Below are 18,450 nucleotides of genomic sequence, written 5' to 3'. Positions count from 1 at the left end.
CACTATTTCCGCTATCAATGTTTTCATTCGGTATCCATTTTCCCATATCTTAAAACGTTTGAATGACTTGGTGACTCAGTCAAAATAATGGTGATTCATGCATGACAAGTAGGCGTGACTTAGGGCATTTAATTAAATGTGGCAAATTTAAATTAACTTAAGTATTTCCACTGTTTGTATTACTCATACTCTGTATATTATAAATATCATTGTATGTTACAGGCATTTTCTTAATTTAGGCATTTTGTTAAATGACTGAATTTTCAGGCAATTTACAAAAAGCCTAACCTTGTGACCAGAAACAAGGAATTATATATTTAAATATATAATTCCTTGCCAGAAATACCTAGTCATTTTCTAAAACGACTGGAATTTTTAAATAAAAGTCAACAAATTGCCTGCTCAGTTTTAGGTAATTTGTAAAAACGAAAATCATTGAGATATGACCAAACAGACAATATCTTGCAAAGAAAATACCTAACTTGGTACAGAAAAATTAAGTTTATCAAGTTCTCCAATTGAGAAAGTTTGTGTGTACATAGGTTTGTTTTAAGTGAAACTACTTAACATTTGTACTTACTTAATTCGTATTTCAGATAGTAATTTTATGACTTTCTTGTCATGGTGACAGAAGGACAAATTGTTCTTACAATAATACAAAATTTACAAACAACTTTAAAAAAAAATCTAGATTCAAAGTGTGAAATATTAAGCAGAGAAAAAGAAGGCCGTTGTTTGATTGACTGATTGTTGTTTGTTTGTGTTCAGTGGCAATTATTTTATTCTTATTCAGGGCGAAAAAAATTGATAATATATCAAATAGGTAAGTTCTGTTATGGATTGATCGGATAAAGGACAAGAATTTTGACTATCGCTTGAAAAGAAGGTATGTTGGATAGGAACAGATGTTACCTTCCAACAAGGCCACCTTTGAGGCAGAGTTTTTAACGTTCAGAGAGTGTGGTACTTTTTATAAACAAGGCATCACATTTAATGTCCCAATTCAGAAAGAATGCAAATTTTTACATGCTGCAGAGAAAAACGAATTTCCTCTAAAGCATTGGTTTCACCATACAAGATCGTGTTTGGTTATGAAGTAAAGATATGAGTATCTTCATCGTCACTGCCTCGAGGACATTCTTAGGTCTTTGTAATCTGATGAATTAAGGCGATAGTAGCGTATTGGTGCTATAATAAAACAATGAACCAAGAAGAGACAAATCAAAGTGCGTCTATTAAAGTTAAGCGTCTCCTGCTATACATGCATCACCCACAATGCGAATATCCAGCCTAATGAATGTTCTGATAACCCAAAAGATGTGAGTTAACCCAGTAATCACACTAATAATACTTCAAAATGTGAATCTTTTGGAAACACATGAAAAAAAGATATTCATGCGTGTGCTTTTTGCGAAAACCCATGTTTTTCAAACGTTTACATTTTATGTTGACGTTGACAGAGCTGTAAGTGTTATGGTCCGGGTTTCACCGAATGAAGTTGTAGTTCTAAGACCAGATTTATTGCCAAACTATGTATTTGCCAACAAATCAGGACAAATGTGCAACATAACCTGCCATCCAAATATTTTATGAAATAACAAATACTGATAGTAGAGTTCAATACGTGTGGAAATTTTTACTAATTCAGTTGAATTTATTTTTGATGATTAAATCTCTTTAAATGCAAGAGTCAAAATTCAGTTATTATCATCAAGGTATTGTTTATCTAAATATATACAATTCCTTGTTATCATAGATAAAACGTCTGTGTTGTTCTATACTTTCAATGGCTCAGTTTTTGTGAACATTTCATTTTATAAAATAATTCAAATATTTTTTAAAATGCCTGAAAAAAAATGTATATAAATTGCCTAAATCTTACAGGCATTTTAGAAAATGCCTAAAGTTTTCAGGCATTTTACAAAATGCCTAAATAAAGAAAATGCCTGCGAAACAATACAATAATTTCTATTATCAATTGAAGACGCCCCGAAAGGCAGAGTAATTACAATTAATTGTAATTTAATCTGGATTTAGTGACATGAAACCAGAAATACAATATCATCAGTGACATACATGACACAATTGATAATATTTAAGTATGAATTACAATCTGATTTTCTCATATAAAAAAAACATCAAAAAATAAAGTTATACCTTCAATACCCAACCAGGCAAACTGTTAGATTTCATTTGTCGCATATCAACGTATCTCAAAAACAAAATAGAAGAATCAAACCATCACAATCCCTCTTTCTGGGACTTCTTTGAATTTTCAATTATTTGATGTCTATTTTTTACTTCCATTATTCATAAAAAGAATGGTCGATTAGCTTTATTAAAGAAAATTTCGTATTACTATGAATTGTATGATTGGAAAGCTTTGTTACAATTCTATGCTGCCTGGATACGTCGGGTTGAATCTGGTCAAAATAAGTGGTCTGATGATACTGCGGACATTGAGACTCCTTTATTAGCCAGTGCCGTCAGATCTAGACAGAATAGAGTTAGTAACAAATCTGCTAATATTGTAAAAGCACCGTCAGTTTGGTTTTGTTCTGATTTTCAGAAAAAGAAATGTTCTTTTTCAGGTGCTCATGATAAGGTCATTAAGGGGGTCACTAGGTATGTGCAACATGTTTGTGCGTCTTGTTTATTAAAAGATAACAAGAAATTGCCCCATGCCGAGTTAGATCCATCGTGTCCTCATCATGAGTTATGACTACATGGCAGTAACATTGAGAATGTTTGTGCTCTAGAATTTTGCAATATATGTGAGGGTTCAACATGTTTAAAACATATTTTTGGTGAACATGGTATTGAAAATCTTGTGCGTTTTCATAATCAGGTTAAGAGTTCAGGCATGCCAAATGTATTTGGTTGTAAAATTCCTGTATACTCAAAACTGAATATCAATTTTTTTAGATCTATGTTATCTATGTATCATGATTCAGATGTAGTTAATTTTTTAGAATATGGGTTCCCATTGAGTTGCGAAGGTTCTTGTTCAGGTTTGTCTGTAGAGAAAAATCATGCTGGAGCAAGAGCCATTCAGATGATATGAGGAAATATTTGAAAAAAAGAGTGCACTTACGGTAGCATTATTGGGCCCTTTTTTAGTAATCCCTTTGAGACTGACATGGTTATTTCTCCATTAAATTCTGTGCCGAAGAAGGATACTTTAGATCGTAGGGTGATTTTAGATTTGAGTTTTGGTGTTGATAGTGAGGACTCGGTAAACAGTCATATATGTAAGGACTTGTATTTGGGTAATCCTATCAAGGTTTCTTATCCTTCAGTTGACTCTTTGGTGGAGTTGATAAGGAAAATAGGTTCTGGTTCTTTGTGCTTTAAGCGGGATTTAAAGCGGGCGTATAGACAGATTCCAATCTGTCCTGGTGATTGGCATTTGGTTGGATTTTCATGGGAAAATCATATCTTTTATGATCGGGTATTGTCCATGGGCTTAAGGTCAGCTGCGTATATTTGTCAAAGGGTGACCAACGCGGTTAGTTTTATATTGGACGCTCACTATGATTTACAAATTGTTAACTATCTTGATGATCTAGCGGGCTGTGACGTACAAGAAAAAGCTTTTGATGCTTATGCTATTTTGGGTGAAGTATTGGACAACTGTGGTAATCATGGGGTTTCTATGATGTTTCTTATTGACTGGTCTAGTCCATGCAGATTGTGTGCTTTCTTGTGATTCAACCTTGGTTGGTTGTGGAGGTATTTGTAATGGGAGGTATTTTCATACTGTCTTTCCGGCATTTATTCGCAGGAAACAGTTGCATATTAATGCTCTGGAACTTCTTTGTGTTATGGTGTGTCTGAAAGTATGGGCGAGTGTACTCAAGGTTTCTAAGATTGTTATTTATTGTGATAATTCCTCATCTGTCACTGTACTAAATTCTAGTGCTTGCAGAAATACTTTCATGCAATCTTGTCTCAGAGTAATCTGTTTTCTGACAGCTAGTTATGAGTTTCAAGTCAAAGGACGGCATTTGAGTGGTGATGCAAACAGAGTTGCTGACATGCTTTCAAGGTGGGATATGGATCCCGGTATTAGCACTGAGTTTTTAAAGCAGGCTCGTGTCAATTCTTGGACAGAAATTGAATTGAATGATGATCTCTTTCATTTTACCTCACCTTGGTGATTTTTATTTTTATTGTTTATTGTAGATACTCAACTACGTAAGTTACAGAAAGACACAGAGTTGTGTAAGCAATCTGCATTTGCAGAAGGAACTTACAAGAATTTGACAGTGCAATTGTTTCTTATTTTTTATTTTGCACATATTTCAATATGTCACCTTTACCTGCTTCTGTAAATACTCTTTGTCTATATGGAAATTTTTTAAGCAGAAATTTTAAGAGTGTAGCTTCTATTCAGAATTATATTAGTGGTGTCATTACTTTACATTTGCTATTAGGATTTGAGTTTCCAACGGAAGATTGGTTTTCCATAAAATTATTGTTTAGAGGTTTGTCTCGTCAAAATCCTCATATGCCTTATAAAGCTTTGCCTATTACTCCACATAATCTTTTGAAAATGTATGAATTTTTTTATATGTCTAATCCGTCTGATGTAACTTTCTAGTGCTGTTTTTTTGTTTGCCTTTTTACTTATGGTTAGAAAGTCTAATCTAGTTCCAACTTCGGCAAAGAATTTTGATCCACGCAAACAATTATGCAGAAATAACGTCATTGTTTTTAGTGATTACTTGTTGGTTAAAATGGAATGATCAAAAACCATTCAATATGGTAATAGGAAACTTGAGTTACCATTGGTTAAGATAAAAGATTCCCCGCTTTGTCCGTATAATGCTTACAATCGTATGTGCACTCTAGTACCAGCCAATGTTGATGACCCCGCCTTTTTAATTCCACAAACTAAAGGCAAAAAAAAATTATGTTATTCATTTTTTCAGAGAAAACTCAGAGACATTTTAGAAATGTGTGGGTTAGATTCTTCTAAATTTTCCTCTCATTCTTTTCGCAGAGGAGGGGCTACATGGGCTTTTCACAGTAAAGTTCCTTCTGAGTTAATACAATTTTACGGGGATTGGCGTAGCGATGCTTATAAAGTTTATTTAGAATTTGATTTGCATGACAAATTGTCTATATCACGAGCTATAATGGCTGAGGAAATTCCCATTTAATTTTTTGTTGTTGTTTTTTTGTAGACAATGTGTCAAAAAATAAGGTTTTGTTGTTGTCAGATTCTACTTGCAAATACGTAAATAACATTAACTGGCTGGAATGCAATGCTATATCTGGTGCTAATATATACACACTTCATCAATTTCTGAAAGACAATAAAGCACTGTTGAGAAGATACACACATTTGTTATTGCATGTAGGCACAAACGATGTTGGGAATGGTTTATCTAGTAAATTGATTATTCAATATTACAATAATTTAATTGATTTTATTTGCAACACTTTACCGTCTTTAAAGATAATAGTTTCAGCAATTTTGCCAAGACCCATAGATTTTGATGACACAAAACAAATTGTTATAGATTGTAATAAAGCATTGGCGAAGTTAACGTTGAAGAGAAATATTTTATTTGTTAAAACTTACAAGCAATTTGTTCAGCAACCAGGATCTATTTATAAAAGAAAATGTTTTTGTAAAGATAGATTACATTTAAGTTATTTTGGCGTTTCTGTTATACGAAACTTTTTTTATAGGTGTAGTTAATCATTTGTAATTAGAATATTGTATTTACATGTACTTTTTTGGTCAAGATACTTTGTGGTTTTTTTTTCAGAAGATGATGGCCAAGAAAGCTGGCCTAGACCATTACTTCTACATCTGTTTTACCTGTGAACCTCTATTAGTTTGCAGGATTCCAGTATTTGTTGTTTGTATTATCAGGTATGTTTATATTATAGTGTAGTTTTTATTTAACACTGGACACTTTATAGTGGCCGTTGGTTTTGGTGCATTTATATATTTTGGAAGTTAATATTTATAATTAATATGGACTTTAAATGAAAAATTATTTATGACATATGTATGATTGTAAATGTTTATTTATGCCAAAATATGATTATCATTACTTATGTGTTGAGTTTTGTTTTACTTACATCGAAATGGGAGTGGAGGGAATTGGTAAATTTTAAATTAATTAAAAATGCTTAATTCCATCTCGGATACTTTCGACATAACTCGTTACCTTTTTGTATTTTTCAATTCAATTCAATTAGAAAGTATTGGTATGATATGCAGGAGCAATTACTCTCTGAATCTAGCAAAAATCAGCATATGTTTTGGAAAAAGATTGGTAAAATAGGTATTTCAGAAAGTCGTAAACGTTTAATTCATATGGAAGTAGTCGACGATGATGGTAATGTAAGTTCTGAATTAACAGATGTTCTTGACAAATGGAAATCTGGATATTCAGAATTGCTTAACCAGCAGAACAGTTCGAATAGGGTTTCTAATTCTTGTACCAGTATTAATGAAGCGAGTACTTTTAATGATATTTTGTTGACGGAACCCATTTCGTTTCAGGAAACAGTACATGCTATTGAAAAGACAAAAAGGGGTAAATCTGCTGGCATTGATAACCTACCGGGGGAGGTTTTTCTGAACCAGAGTTCAGCTCTATTTCTATACCATTTATTTGATTTTTTTTTTTAGATACGGTAGTGTTCCCGATCTATGGAATAGAGATCCCCTTAGTTATAGAGGGATCGCCCTGGCAGCAGTGTCTTACAAATTGTACTGTAATATACTGAACGATAGATTAGCTCAGTGGGTAAATGATAACAATGTACTGGCTGACGAACAGAATGGTTTCCGGCAACAACGTAGTACAATTGATCAATTATCTAGTCTTACTAATTTGATTGATGTTAGAAAAAAACTTCGTAAATCAACCTTTTGCGCCTTTATTGATTTTAAAAAGGCTTACGACACTATACAAAGGGATATTTTATGGTATAAACTAAATAAAATTGGTGTTGCGCAGACTATTTGTTCTGCTATTAAGTCAATTTGTACTAATGTTTTATGTTCTGTAAGAATAAACGGTCATTTCACAGACTGGTTTGATGTAAACTGTGGCTTGAAACAAGGATGTCCCTTGTCGCCCATTTTGTTCAACTTGTATATTAATGATTTAGTTACATTTCTTAAGTCCTTTGACTGCGAAATAGAAATAGGTGATGAAAAACTGTGTATTTTATTATATGCTGATGACGTTGTTGTTATAGCAAACGATGAAAAAGAGCTACAACTTCTGTTAAATGCTTTATCTACATGGTGTGAAGACAATTGTATGACAATTAATGCAAACAAGAGTAACGTTGTACATTTTAGACCGCCATCTATACCTAGATCTGATGTAATTTTTAATTGTAATGGTCATACTATTAAGTTTTCAAGTAATTATACTTATCTTAGTCTCGTTTTAAACGAGCATTTAGACTATAATATTACTGCAAAAGCCGTTGCATCTTCAGCAAATATAGCTTTAGGATTGGTAATAGCCAAGTGTAAACTTTTAGGTGGTGTTTGTTTCGATGTATTTGTAAAATTATATTAAAGTTTGGTGTGTCCTATAATAGAATATGGAGCAGGTATATGGGGTGTAAAAACATATTCTTGTATAAATTCCATACATAATAGGGCATGTAGATTTTTTCTTGGAGTAGGAAAATATGCACCAAATGCTGCAGTTACTGGAGACTTAGGTATAACACATATTTTTGATAAGCAGTGGAAAAGTATTATTCGTTTGTTGTGTAGATCAAATAACATGAGCTCAAATCGGTTAAATGCAAAAGTTCATAAGTGGGCTGATAATATGAGTATTAAGCATAAGTGTATTAAAAACTGGAACTTTTTAGTAAGGAAAACATTCTGTGAACTAAATTTAAGTCATTTATCGTATCCTGAAAATATGGACACTAACTATGTTGTAAAACTGTTTATGTCAAAATTACACGATAAACATGTCGATAATTGGCATGGTGTTTTACATTCTGATAAATCTATATCGGGTAGAGGTGGCAATAAGCTACGAACGAACAGATTGTTTAAAGAAAATTTTGAACCTGAGGAATACTGCAAAGTAGCTTAACCCTTCAGTCACAGAAGTGCTTTCGTCAAATTTAGGTGTGGTGTTGCTCCCCTAAGGATTGAAACAGGGAGATATGAAAATATTGTTTTAGAAAACAGAGTGTGCCATATATGTGACGGTTTTATTGAAGATGAAGCGCATGTTTTATTAAGATGTCCTCTTTATGACGATTTTAGAAACCATTTATTTTATGTTGCTGAAACTTTTAATGAAAATTTTAATACTTTAGATGATAACCAAAAGTTAGTGTTTTTATTCGCAGATGTGAATATGATACGTGTGTGTGCCAAAACCTGTTATTTGATTTTAAAAAGGCGTAGAAATTTTATATATTGTAAATAATATTTTATTTCATATTGTTTAGTGTATTATATCTATGCATTTTAATAGTCTCTTATAATTCTGTATAGAATGGCTCTCATTTTATTTAGTATTGTTTTATAATGTATAAATATTGATTGTACTTGTTTGAGAGATGAGACTTTAATAAAACATTGAATTGAATTGAATTGAATTGTCATTTGAATTAGTTTACTGGTCAATTCAACACGTTTAATTTACCCACCCTCCCACCCATTTTTTTTTTTTTGTATTACTTGAACATTTTTGTACATGCGTTATACCTTATTAAATCGAAGATGTTAGTCTTTTTCAGATAATGCAGATTGCTGAATTTGATGTCTTTATGGGATGTGACTGGTGCATTTATATATTTTGGAAGTTAATATTTATAATTAATATGGACTTTAAATGAAAAATTATTTATGACATATGTATGATTGTAAATGTTTATTTATGCCAAAATATGAATATCATTACTTATGTGTTGAGTTTTGTTTTACTTACATCGAAATGGGAGTGGAGGGAATTTCTTTATTCTAAAATATACGATTTTTAAAACTTTCAAAACATATCATAAAAAATCTGAAAAAAATTAAAAAAAGAAGGAATGAATTTGTACGTGAAAAAGTAGTTTTCAAAATAGTGAGAGATCCGTTTACTTTTTTGATAGATTATATGACCATTAAATGGAGTGCCGATCTCCTGTATTATATATATCTGATTAAACAAAGGAATTGTAAATCTAAGCGGAAAGGACTATATATATATGCGCACGTGATATTTAGTATATAATTACACCAATTATTGAAACGGCATCCAGTCCCGATAGGGGACGACCATTTAATATTCTGGGGGGAAGAGGGCAGGAGTATTTTTTGTGTGGACGGAATATTCATTTACTCCCGTTGCTAATAGAGAATAAACATGAGACTATATTTGCTATATGTCCATTCCTAATCATATTCCTTCCTTTAAAAAAATCTATTTTTAACTAATTTGCTGCTATAACTAAGTGTTTGCCATAATTTGGGCCTCTGGAAAAGATTGTGCTGACCTGATCAGAGTTTAGTGGAATTGCCATTATTTGGACCTCTGCAGAGGACTGTCATGACCTGATAAGAGCTTAGTTAGATATTGTACGAACATATATATTTATTTAATATATTTTCCTTGTCTCTTGTCTAGGGTGAGAATAACTAATATATTATGTCCCAGCTTGTATATAACTATGAAAAAGGAATAAAGCCTGCAACAAGTCAAACATTTAATCAGAGTTCAGAGCTGCACATCGACTCAGACCGGAAGATCATATATATAAAAGGCATGTTCTTATAGCAACGGTATTGATTTTATTAACTCATCAAGTATGTTTAATCACTCTATCGTTCAAAACATTGTACCTCCCTATATTGATAACATAGAGCCATCTATTAATGCGTTTGATTGATTGATCGATTGAATGGATTGGCTACTTTGTGGTGGTCAGTTTTTATTGGCGGAGGAAGCCGGAGAGAACCACCGCTCTTGGGCAGGAAAACTGACAATCCTAGTCAATAAAGATTTGAATCGAATTTATTAATGCCACGTGCGGGATTCGAACTCACAACCTCAGTGTTGACAGGCTAGTGATATCGTAGTTGGACAACTTAGACCACTCGGCCAAAAAAAAAACCCCAACTAAAATAGTAGAGATTTTTTAAGTCAGTTACATCAGATGTCAGCATAGAAAATAATTATCATTCAACCTGAGACTCTGAAACATTGAGGTTTAGATATGATGCTCATGTTATTACAGGGAACCCCAACATCGTTCAAAACCGAGGGAATATAAACTTTCTGAAAAAAGGACCAAACAGGCTATTTCCTCTATCGAAAATAATTGGAAAGAGTGATATGATAAATTCTTCTTCATTCAAGGTCTTGTGCGTAACTTGAAGAGTCAAATTAAAGACAATCATACCATTACCACATCTAAGCTTAATAAGATATAAGAAGATGTGGTATGAGTGCCAATGAGACAACTCTCCATCCAAGTCACAATTTGTATAAGTAAACCATTATAGGTCAAAGCACGGCCTTCAACACGGAGCCTTGGCTCACACCGAAAGCTATAAAGGGCCCCAAAAATGACTAGTGTAAAACCATTCAAACAGGAAAACCAACGGTCTAATCTATATTAAAAAAAAAACGAGAAACGAGAAACACTTATGAACCACATCAACAAACGACAACCACTGAACTTCAGGTTCCTGACTTAGGACAGGTGCAAACAAATGCAATGGGTTTAAACGTTTTAATTGGCGCCAACCTTCACCCTTCCTGAAACAATAATGTAACATCACAACATAGAAAGACACACTATAAAATATCAATTGAAATGGCTTAACTCAATCAAAAGACATATTAACAAAAACAAGTGAACATACACTGAACGAATAAATTTGATCTATGACACAATGAAAATACAAAATTAATAAAACAAGGAGGTTAGATGTAAAACAATATCAAAAAGACAACCATAACCTTGGACAAAATGCCACCAAATAAAATAACGTACACAGGTAAATAAAAATAATTTTGTTGTAAGGTATACATGGAGAAAGGAAATAATTTTTACAAAATAAATACTTTTGTTCTTCCTAGTACGAGAACAAAAGTGAATGTCCTCTTGACATTTGAAGGTTCCTACTATGTATTGGTAGCCTAAACTACACAAGAAGTCATCGTTTCATTTTGGTTTCTATTAGGTGTTCTACAACTAAGCTCCCGGTCCTTTCAACTAGTTCTCTGACTACAATTAACTTATTATTAATTGTTGTAATGAAGAATTGTTGGAGTGTAAAATAGTCCGTGGATGCTATAAAATAAATTATGTACCTTTTACGGTCTTTTGATATGAATTTTCTACTCTCTTCACTATAAAACTTACACGGTAATTGTAGGTGATGTTGTTCAATTCATTAAAGCTCTTCGGGCTTACCAAATTAATCAAGTGTCATTTTCATGTTCCAAACAGTTATGTTTTTTTCTTATTTAAGCGAACGATCCTTTTAAATAGCTGATTGCAAATGTATATGCTGTGACTCAAATAAAACCGTCTTCTGTCATGAAAAAGGTAAACATGATAGATACACTTACTGGGACTGTGATCCGTCTTATTTCCATTTAGTAGAGAAAAGAAATAATAACACTGAACTTTATTCTGATGATAATTTTGCTTTGGATAATCCAGAATTCCCTACAATCATACTACGGAAATGTACCAAAATCTAATATAAACGGCAATAATTTTCCTTTTCTAGATTTGGATATTTCATTTTCATACAGGAAACTATGCAAAAATTTACCACAAAAGAAACGATTTTTCGTTTCTTATTTTTTTTCGTTTCTTTTATTGACGGTGATGTCCCTTGGACCCTTTCCAACGATGTGTATATTTCCCAATTGTTTCGCTATGCCGGTGTCTGTGAAAACGTTTTATACTTTAATGAATGTAATTTTAAAACACTTATGATCCTGCATCATGTTGATACTTGTATTTTGACTTTGCACAAGGTCATGCTTTTCTTATACTGTTTATTGCGTCTTTACACTAAATCCGTTGGATGTGAACTGATTGATACTTAAATCAAGAAAACAAGATTTATCTATATATATATTTTTATTGGCTGTGAACTAGATTTCAGTAACTGCGAGTACTCTAAGATCGGTACTTTGTGTCTTTTGTCTTGATGTTAGTTTATTTGTGCTCCGTCCCAATCTGATAAGTCAAGCCGTTTCCAACTGGAGTTACAGTTTGTATTCATGTTATGCTGTTCCACCACTTTACCAGGTTAGGGAAAGGTTGAGCGCTCACAAACACGTTTGACGCCACCACATTCTAAATGTGCCTATACAGGAGCCAGTTGTCAGTGGTTGTCGCAATTAATAACAAGTTCTTTAAACGGTTCAGGGTAGTCCTAGTTAAAATGACAGAAGTAATTGCTGTAGAACACTTAATAGAAGCCGAAATGCATCTATATCTGGCAGGTTTTAAGTAGTTAGGTAGTTATAGAAGGAACCATCGAATGTTCAGATGAGACATTAATCTGAGATATGGTAATGATATGATTGTCTACTGTTTGACTCTCAGTGGAGCGCACGACTTTGAATGAATGTATAATCATTTATGATTTTAATCTTGAATCATTGAAGTGTTAATGTCATAGAACCAGCATATTACTGGCTCCTTTATTGACTGGTAAAACACAATTCAAAACGATAAGCGAGTACCTAAAATGTATTTATAATCCTAGAAATGGGCCAATAAATAACCCTCTCATTAATATCTAAATTAAATTTGGAATGTGATATATATATGCGAATATCGACAATATATTCATACTTATTAATGGTATAGGCTGATTGGTGATTTTATCTTATTGAAAACGAATATAAAACTGCCGCGAAAATTTCCCTGTTTACAGTTGTGGTTTATGATGTTGTTGGATCGATGGTTTTAATTACCAGATTGAGAATGGTGTATGATGCAGGTTGATCAACGGGTTTAGCAGATTTGTAACGGTTTTATGGTATAGGCGAATCGATGCATGGTTTTAGCAGAAAAGTTATGGTTTTATGGTGCACAGTCAATAATACAACCGAATCTGTATTGCAATGTTTTTTTCTGAGTTGAACATATTGCATAAAAATCGAGTTTGATTGAGTAAAGCAAAACTGAAGATGTGGCTGATTTCATGTTAACTGAAAACCACATGCAATCAGGGAATTCATATAGACGTTGGCAAGATGTATATGATATAGTTCTGATATAAAATACTCCTACAAAGGCTAACAGGAATTACCAAAAATATAAGAATGTACAACAGAGCACACAAAACAACAACCGACTTCTCTGAAACTTAGACATATAAACAAAACAAAACAAAAAACAAACAACAACGACCAACATATGGTCCAAATATGTATATCACGTATTTAATCATATCATGCATATTTGAAATCTGACTTATTCTGGCGCATGCATTCCTGACAGATATTTTGAAAGAAAATAATTTCTTAATTTCTTTTTAAATGATAAAATATTTCTGAGCATACAAAAAGGTACAAAACAGTGTCTTGAGAGATCGAAAAAGGATTTATACATGTATGTATAGAAATATTTTGTTGTTGTAAAACATACACAAATCAAGAGTCGGTTTTTGATAAGTTTTCTGTGTAATATAAAAATAAAGTATCGAATTAAGTGCTCACGACACTGTTTCAAAGTCTTAATGTTATACACTTATGTAACAGGATTGTCGATGTTTGTGAATTTTCTCCATTATTTGATTTAGATAAATTTTTATTACATTAGCCTCTCTCTTTAACAAAATCAATGTTTTATTAACAGATTACCATGACGCAAATGGACGTATTTATGTATTGGACATATATCCGAACTCTACACATCCTTAAAGGATTTAACATAAGAGCTTTAAATAGATGTTCAATGAATTGTAATGAAAAAAAGGCAGAGTTGTTTTACATATTTTCGACGTTGCATTTATCCATCATGACATGCATTGCAGCATTTGTACTACATAGAAATCTGATAACCTGTGTTGACTCATGATCATTTACAAATTTGGTTAGCTTTTTAAGTTATTTTGTTATTTGATTTGTTTCTGATAAGAGGTGTTTTACAGTGGTATATAAATAATAAAATGTCATATAACACACCTCAATGGAAGGGTTGAGAAATAAGGACATTCAAATTGAATGCGATATTTTTTGGCGTGTTACCGTTTATTCAAATCAAAGTTGAGATAGTCGAAAAATTTGTAAGCCACGAAAAAATTGCCATATTGATGGATGCACTGCCATGACATTGTAGAACTGAAATGAAAAAAAAAATACTTCAAATCAGTTTCAAAATATATAGGAGGGGACTGTCGTTAAAAAAGATATATAGTTATACTACATGACTTATAATGTAACCAAACACACGAGTGCAATTTTGTTTTGCTATAAATCATAATGGCTGTTGACAAAAAAAAATGATGAAAGGTAAAGGTTCCGATTTTACTACTCCCTCATTGTCGACCCACTTACAAAAAATGTGATATATGACAACACATATAAAGATAACCTCTTAAATAAATTCTTTTGTTCATTGTCGTTATTCAATGATAATGACCAAAGTCAACCAGACTTGCCTTTAAGAACGAATGCATTATTATCTAGCATAAGTCTTACTGTTCAATATGTTAAGGATATTTTTCATAATCTATTAACAGGTAAAACCTGTTGCCACTATTCATTAAGCCATCAAATGCTAAAGTCTACGTCTGAAACTAGTTGTATACCTCTAACAATTTCGTTCAACTGTTTGATAGACAAAACTCCCGGATTGCAAGATAGTCTCAATAATGCCAGTTCGTCAAAAAAAAAAGATGACAAAAGTAACCCATTGATTACAGACCGACGTCATTACTTAATAGTAAAGTCATGCAACAAGTTAATTCAAGTTTATTTTTAGTCACAGTGTGAAGCTAAGATTACTTTACGAATATGAGTTTGGTTTTTACTAACTTCTAATACTAGATATTTAATATGTAACATTTATCCAAATCTACATATCGCCTGTCAATTGTCCTCAGTTTTTGTGATATACATAGAAAGCGTTTGGTAGAGTTTGACACAACGACCTACCGAAGACATAAAGGTCTTATGGAATTTTTGACGAATTATTGTAATGTCTGAAAGACTTAAACAAAAAGTTCATGCACATATTGTAATGTATAATCTCGACTTTGTTCAGAGTTGCGTACCACAGGGTTCTATTCTTGGTCCTCGATCTGCTTTTCTTGATAAAACATATTATTGTTTGCCTATAATTAAGTGGCAAATATTTCATGCATAGATAGGACGAGAACAAATCAACATGTAATTTCGGGAAAGTAGGTCAACCGTGATGAAGGGCAAGCATTTCGACTGTCACCGGAAAATGAGGGTATGTTGAATAGTGGCAGTTATTTTGCCTTGAAACAGCCCACTACGAACCCATCAAAAAGTTGTTGCAAAAGTTCTTTAACGTACAATAGCCAGGCACTTTCTCATTGCTAATCGCCCCTCGGCATGACCTTTTCTACCGGTCGGAATAATTCTATGTGACCCCAGTCAAGATACAAGATAAAAAATTAACCATACATCATGAAACATTAAACTTTTGCAATCGCATTAAGTAATGTACCATTGAGTACTTCATGTCAAAACGACCCCAAGATTTGACTGTAATATAGCTGAACTTCTCCTATTCTTGCAGAAATAAAACATGTTAAAGAGGGACGTCAATTTAATTTTGCGGGATGTATAAATACGCAGCCACATCCAGTCTGATTTGGGACGTTAAATCCTGTACCTTGTGGAGGGAGTCAATCAAAGAACCCTGCAACAACCCTTCAATTAGTTCATAGATGGCTTGCTGTAATGCAATATTTCTATCCCCTTGAGACATATCCTCTAGTCATGCAGTGGCAGTTTGAGTTCCCCGCCCTTTATTCCAGTTAAAGTACTTTACAGCACCTACAAATTGGAGTTATTGTTTAATTTGTTCCCAACCTGAATATGCATACCATGTTAACCACTGGACGATAAGCAAACAACAACCCATCAATCAACTCGTGGCAGGTTCGCTCGACGCCAATCTTAATTGACTAGGATTTTTCAGTTTTCCAGCCAAAGGTCTGTGGTTCTCTCCGAGCTCCTCGACTTCCTCCACCAATAAAAACTGACAGTCACGAAATAGCAAATAGTGCAAAAGTGGCGTTAAACACCAATCAATCAATCAACCAATTTTCTTCCGATCGGCAGTAAAACCCTTTCCAAAGTGGGACGTCCGTTTGGCTTTGCGGGGTGTATAAATACGCAGTTACATCAGGTCAGAATGGAGATGTTTAATCTAATGCCTCATGTAGTGAGAGTGCCACGCTCAATGCAAATAAAGAACCCTTGCAAAACATCTTTGATGGGTCCGTAGGTTGCAAGGATAAATTTCTATCCCTATCCAATATACCCTTATTTTCAAGTGGCAGTCCAAATTAAGCGACCTTCATCCCGGACCAATGGCGGATTTAGGGACCCCTCCCCCTTTAATGCAGCTAAATTTATGGTTAATCCAGACTTTTTACCTATACCAGTAGTATCAAATTGCCGGTTCTGCCACAAATCTATTTTAAGTAGAAATATAGCATAAAAACTATAAAAAAACGAAAAAAAAAAAAAAAATGTGAATGAATGACATACGACAAAAAAAAACCTTTTTTTTTTTTTTTACACAAAACCCTAACACCTTAAAAGGATGTAATCCTAGGGTAAATACAAATATGTCTTTTGTTCAAAATATGGATGAACTCAGAAGTTCAAAAATCGTAGACAACGAATTTATTAATGATAATGTTTATGAGGAAAAGGCAAAGGACCAGAGCCTGGAAACCCTAAAATAGAAGGAACTCCCAATCGGAGTGATTTATAAAATCCTGGAAGTGGTAGAAGTAGATGGGAAGTTTGGGAGGAGTAAGATCCTCACTTTGAAAAACAGAGAAGGAGAAACGACAAGGGTGTGGGCTTGCAGTATACTGAACAGAGAGATGGAACCCTTGGAAGGAGCCTTTGTGAGAAGTACAGGCTTAGAAGTCAGCAAAAAGACCAAACAGGAGTACTTTTCTTGCAACCTTGTGAGAAAGTAAGTCAAAAAAAAAAAAAAAAAAAAAATGGGCCGGCTGGGGTACAACATTTTTTTTCGATCCGACATTTTTGCCGGATTGGAAAAGTTTTTTTTTATGCTTGAAACGGAGCACATCATGAAGTGAAGCGGAATGGAGCACATCGTGAAACGATGTGTGGAGTGAAGTGTAACGGAATGATGTGTGACGTTTTTTACTGCGCATGCGTAGTAAGAAGAAAAATGAAAATAACTTAAAAGGAAGCATCAGGAAAGGTAATAAGAAATATGGCATCATTACAAAAAATGAGTGCTGAGGAATTACCAAATGTCTGCGGGGCCAAATTGAAGAGGAAAGATGGGCACTGTCAGAACAAACCAAGGGAAGATGGGAAATGTTGGAGGCACAGAAGGCAGTTCAACCATGATAATGATGATGGGTTTATTAGTAATGGTAAACTACAGATTAACAAAACCATCAAGGAATTCCGACAAATTGCTAGGGAAGGGGACTTAAAAGGTTATAGTAGATTGTCGAAAATCAACCTGGTAAACCTCATTGAGAACAAAACAAACCAAAGATTCAAGCGTGAAGAGGTTTTTACCATGAAACAGTTGAAAGCACTCGCCAAAAGGCGGAAGATTCATAACTATTCCAGACTAACAAAGAAAAATTTAAGTACCCTAATCATCAATAATATCGAGAATGCTTCCATTGATGAAGAACTAGAAATAACGGACGGACGTGATGCATTGAATGGTGTATTTGGCACAGTGAAAATTGGATCCAAAAAGAAAAATGATGTGAATACATTTTTGAAGCTGTGTCGAAGCACTATCATTAGCAAGATACAATGGGCGTTGACCAAGAAAAAAGGGTTGAAAGTGGATTTGGTTTTAATAGTTGAAATGATGAAACCAAGCACTACATTACCTGATGAATCCATAATAACGGAACCCTTTTCTTAGATCCTTGCAGATGACCATTCTCGAGGCAACAGACCTTGAGCAGGAAATTGATGACGCGGTCGAAAAGATCAAAGAAAAAATGTCTAAATATCAACGCGAGGGCAGTGGGTGGGTGTTAAGTCAAATCAAACGGTTAGATATTAAATTTAGTAAGTTCAAACCGCTAGCCGGAAGTTCATTCATAGCACTTCCAAAACAACTATTGCTAAAGAAGGCAATAATCAACGTAAAAAATACGGATGAGCAATGTTTTAAGTGGGCTGTTCTTTCAGCACTTCATCATAATGAGGTAGATCAGAAACAGACCGACCGGGTGAAACAATACGAGAAATGGAC

This window comes from Mytilus californianus, unplaced genomic scaffold, assembly GCF_021869535.1.
Source record: "Mytilus californianus isolate M0D057914Y unplaced genomic scaffold, xbMytCali1.0.p SCAF_1, whole genome shotgun sequence".
NCBI classification, from domain to species: Eukaryota; Metazoa; Mollusca; class Bivalvia; order Mytilida; family Mytilidae; genus Mytilus; species Mytilus californianus.
Note: the sequence above shows the minus strand (reverse complement) of the source record.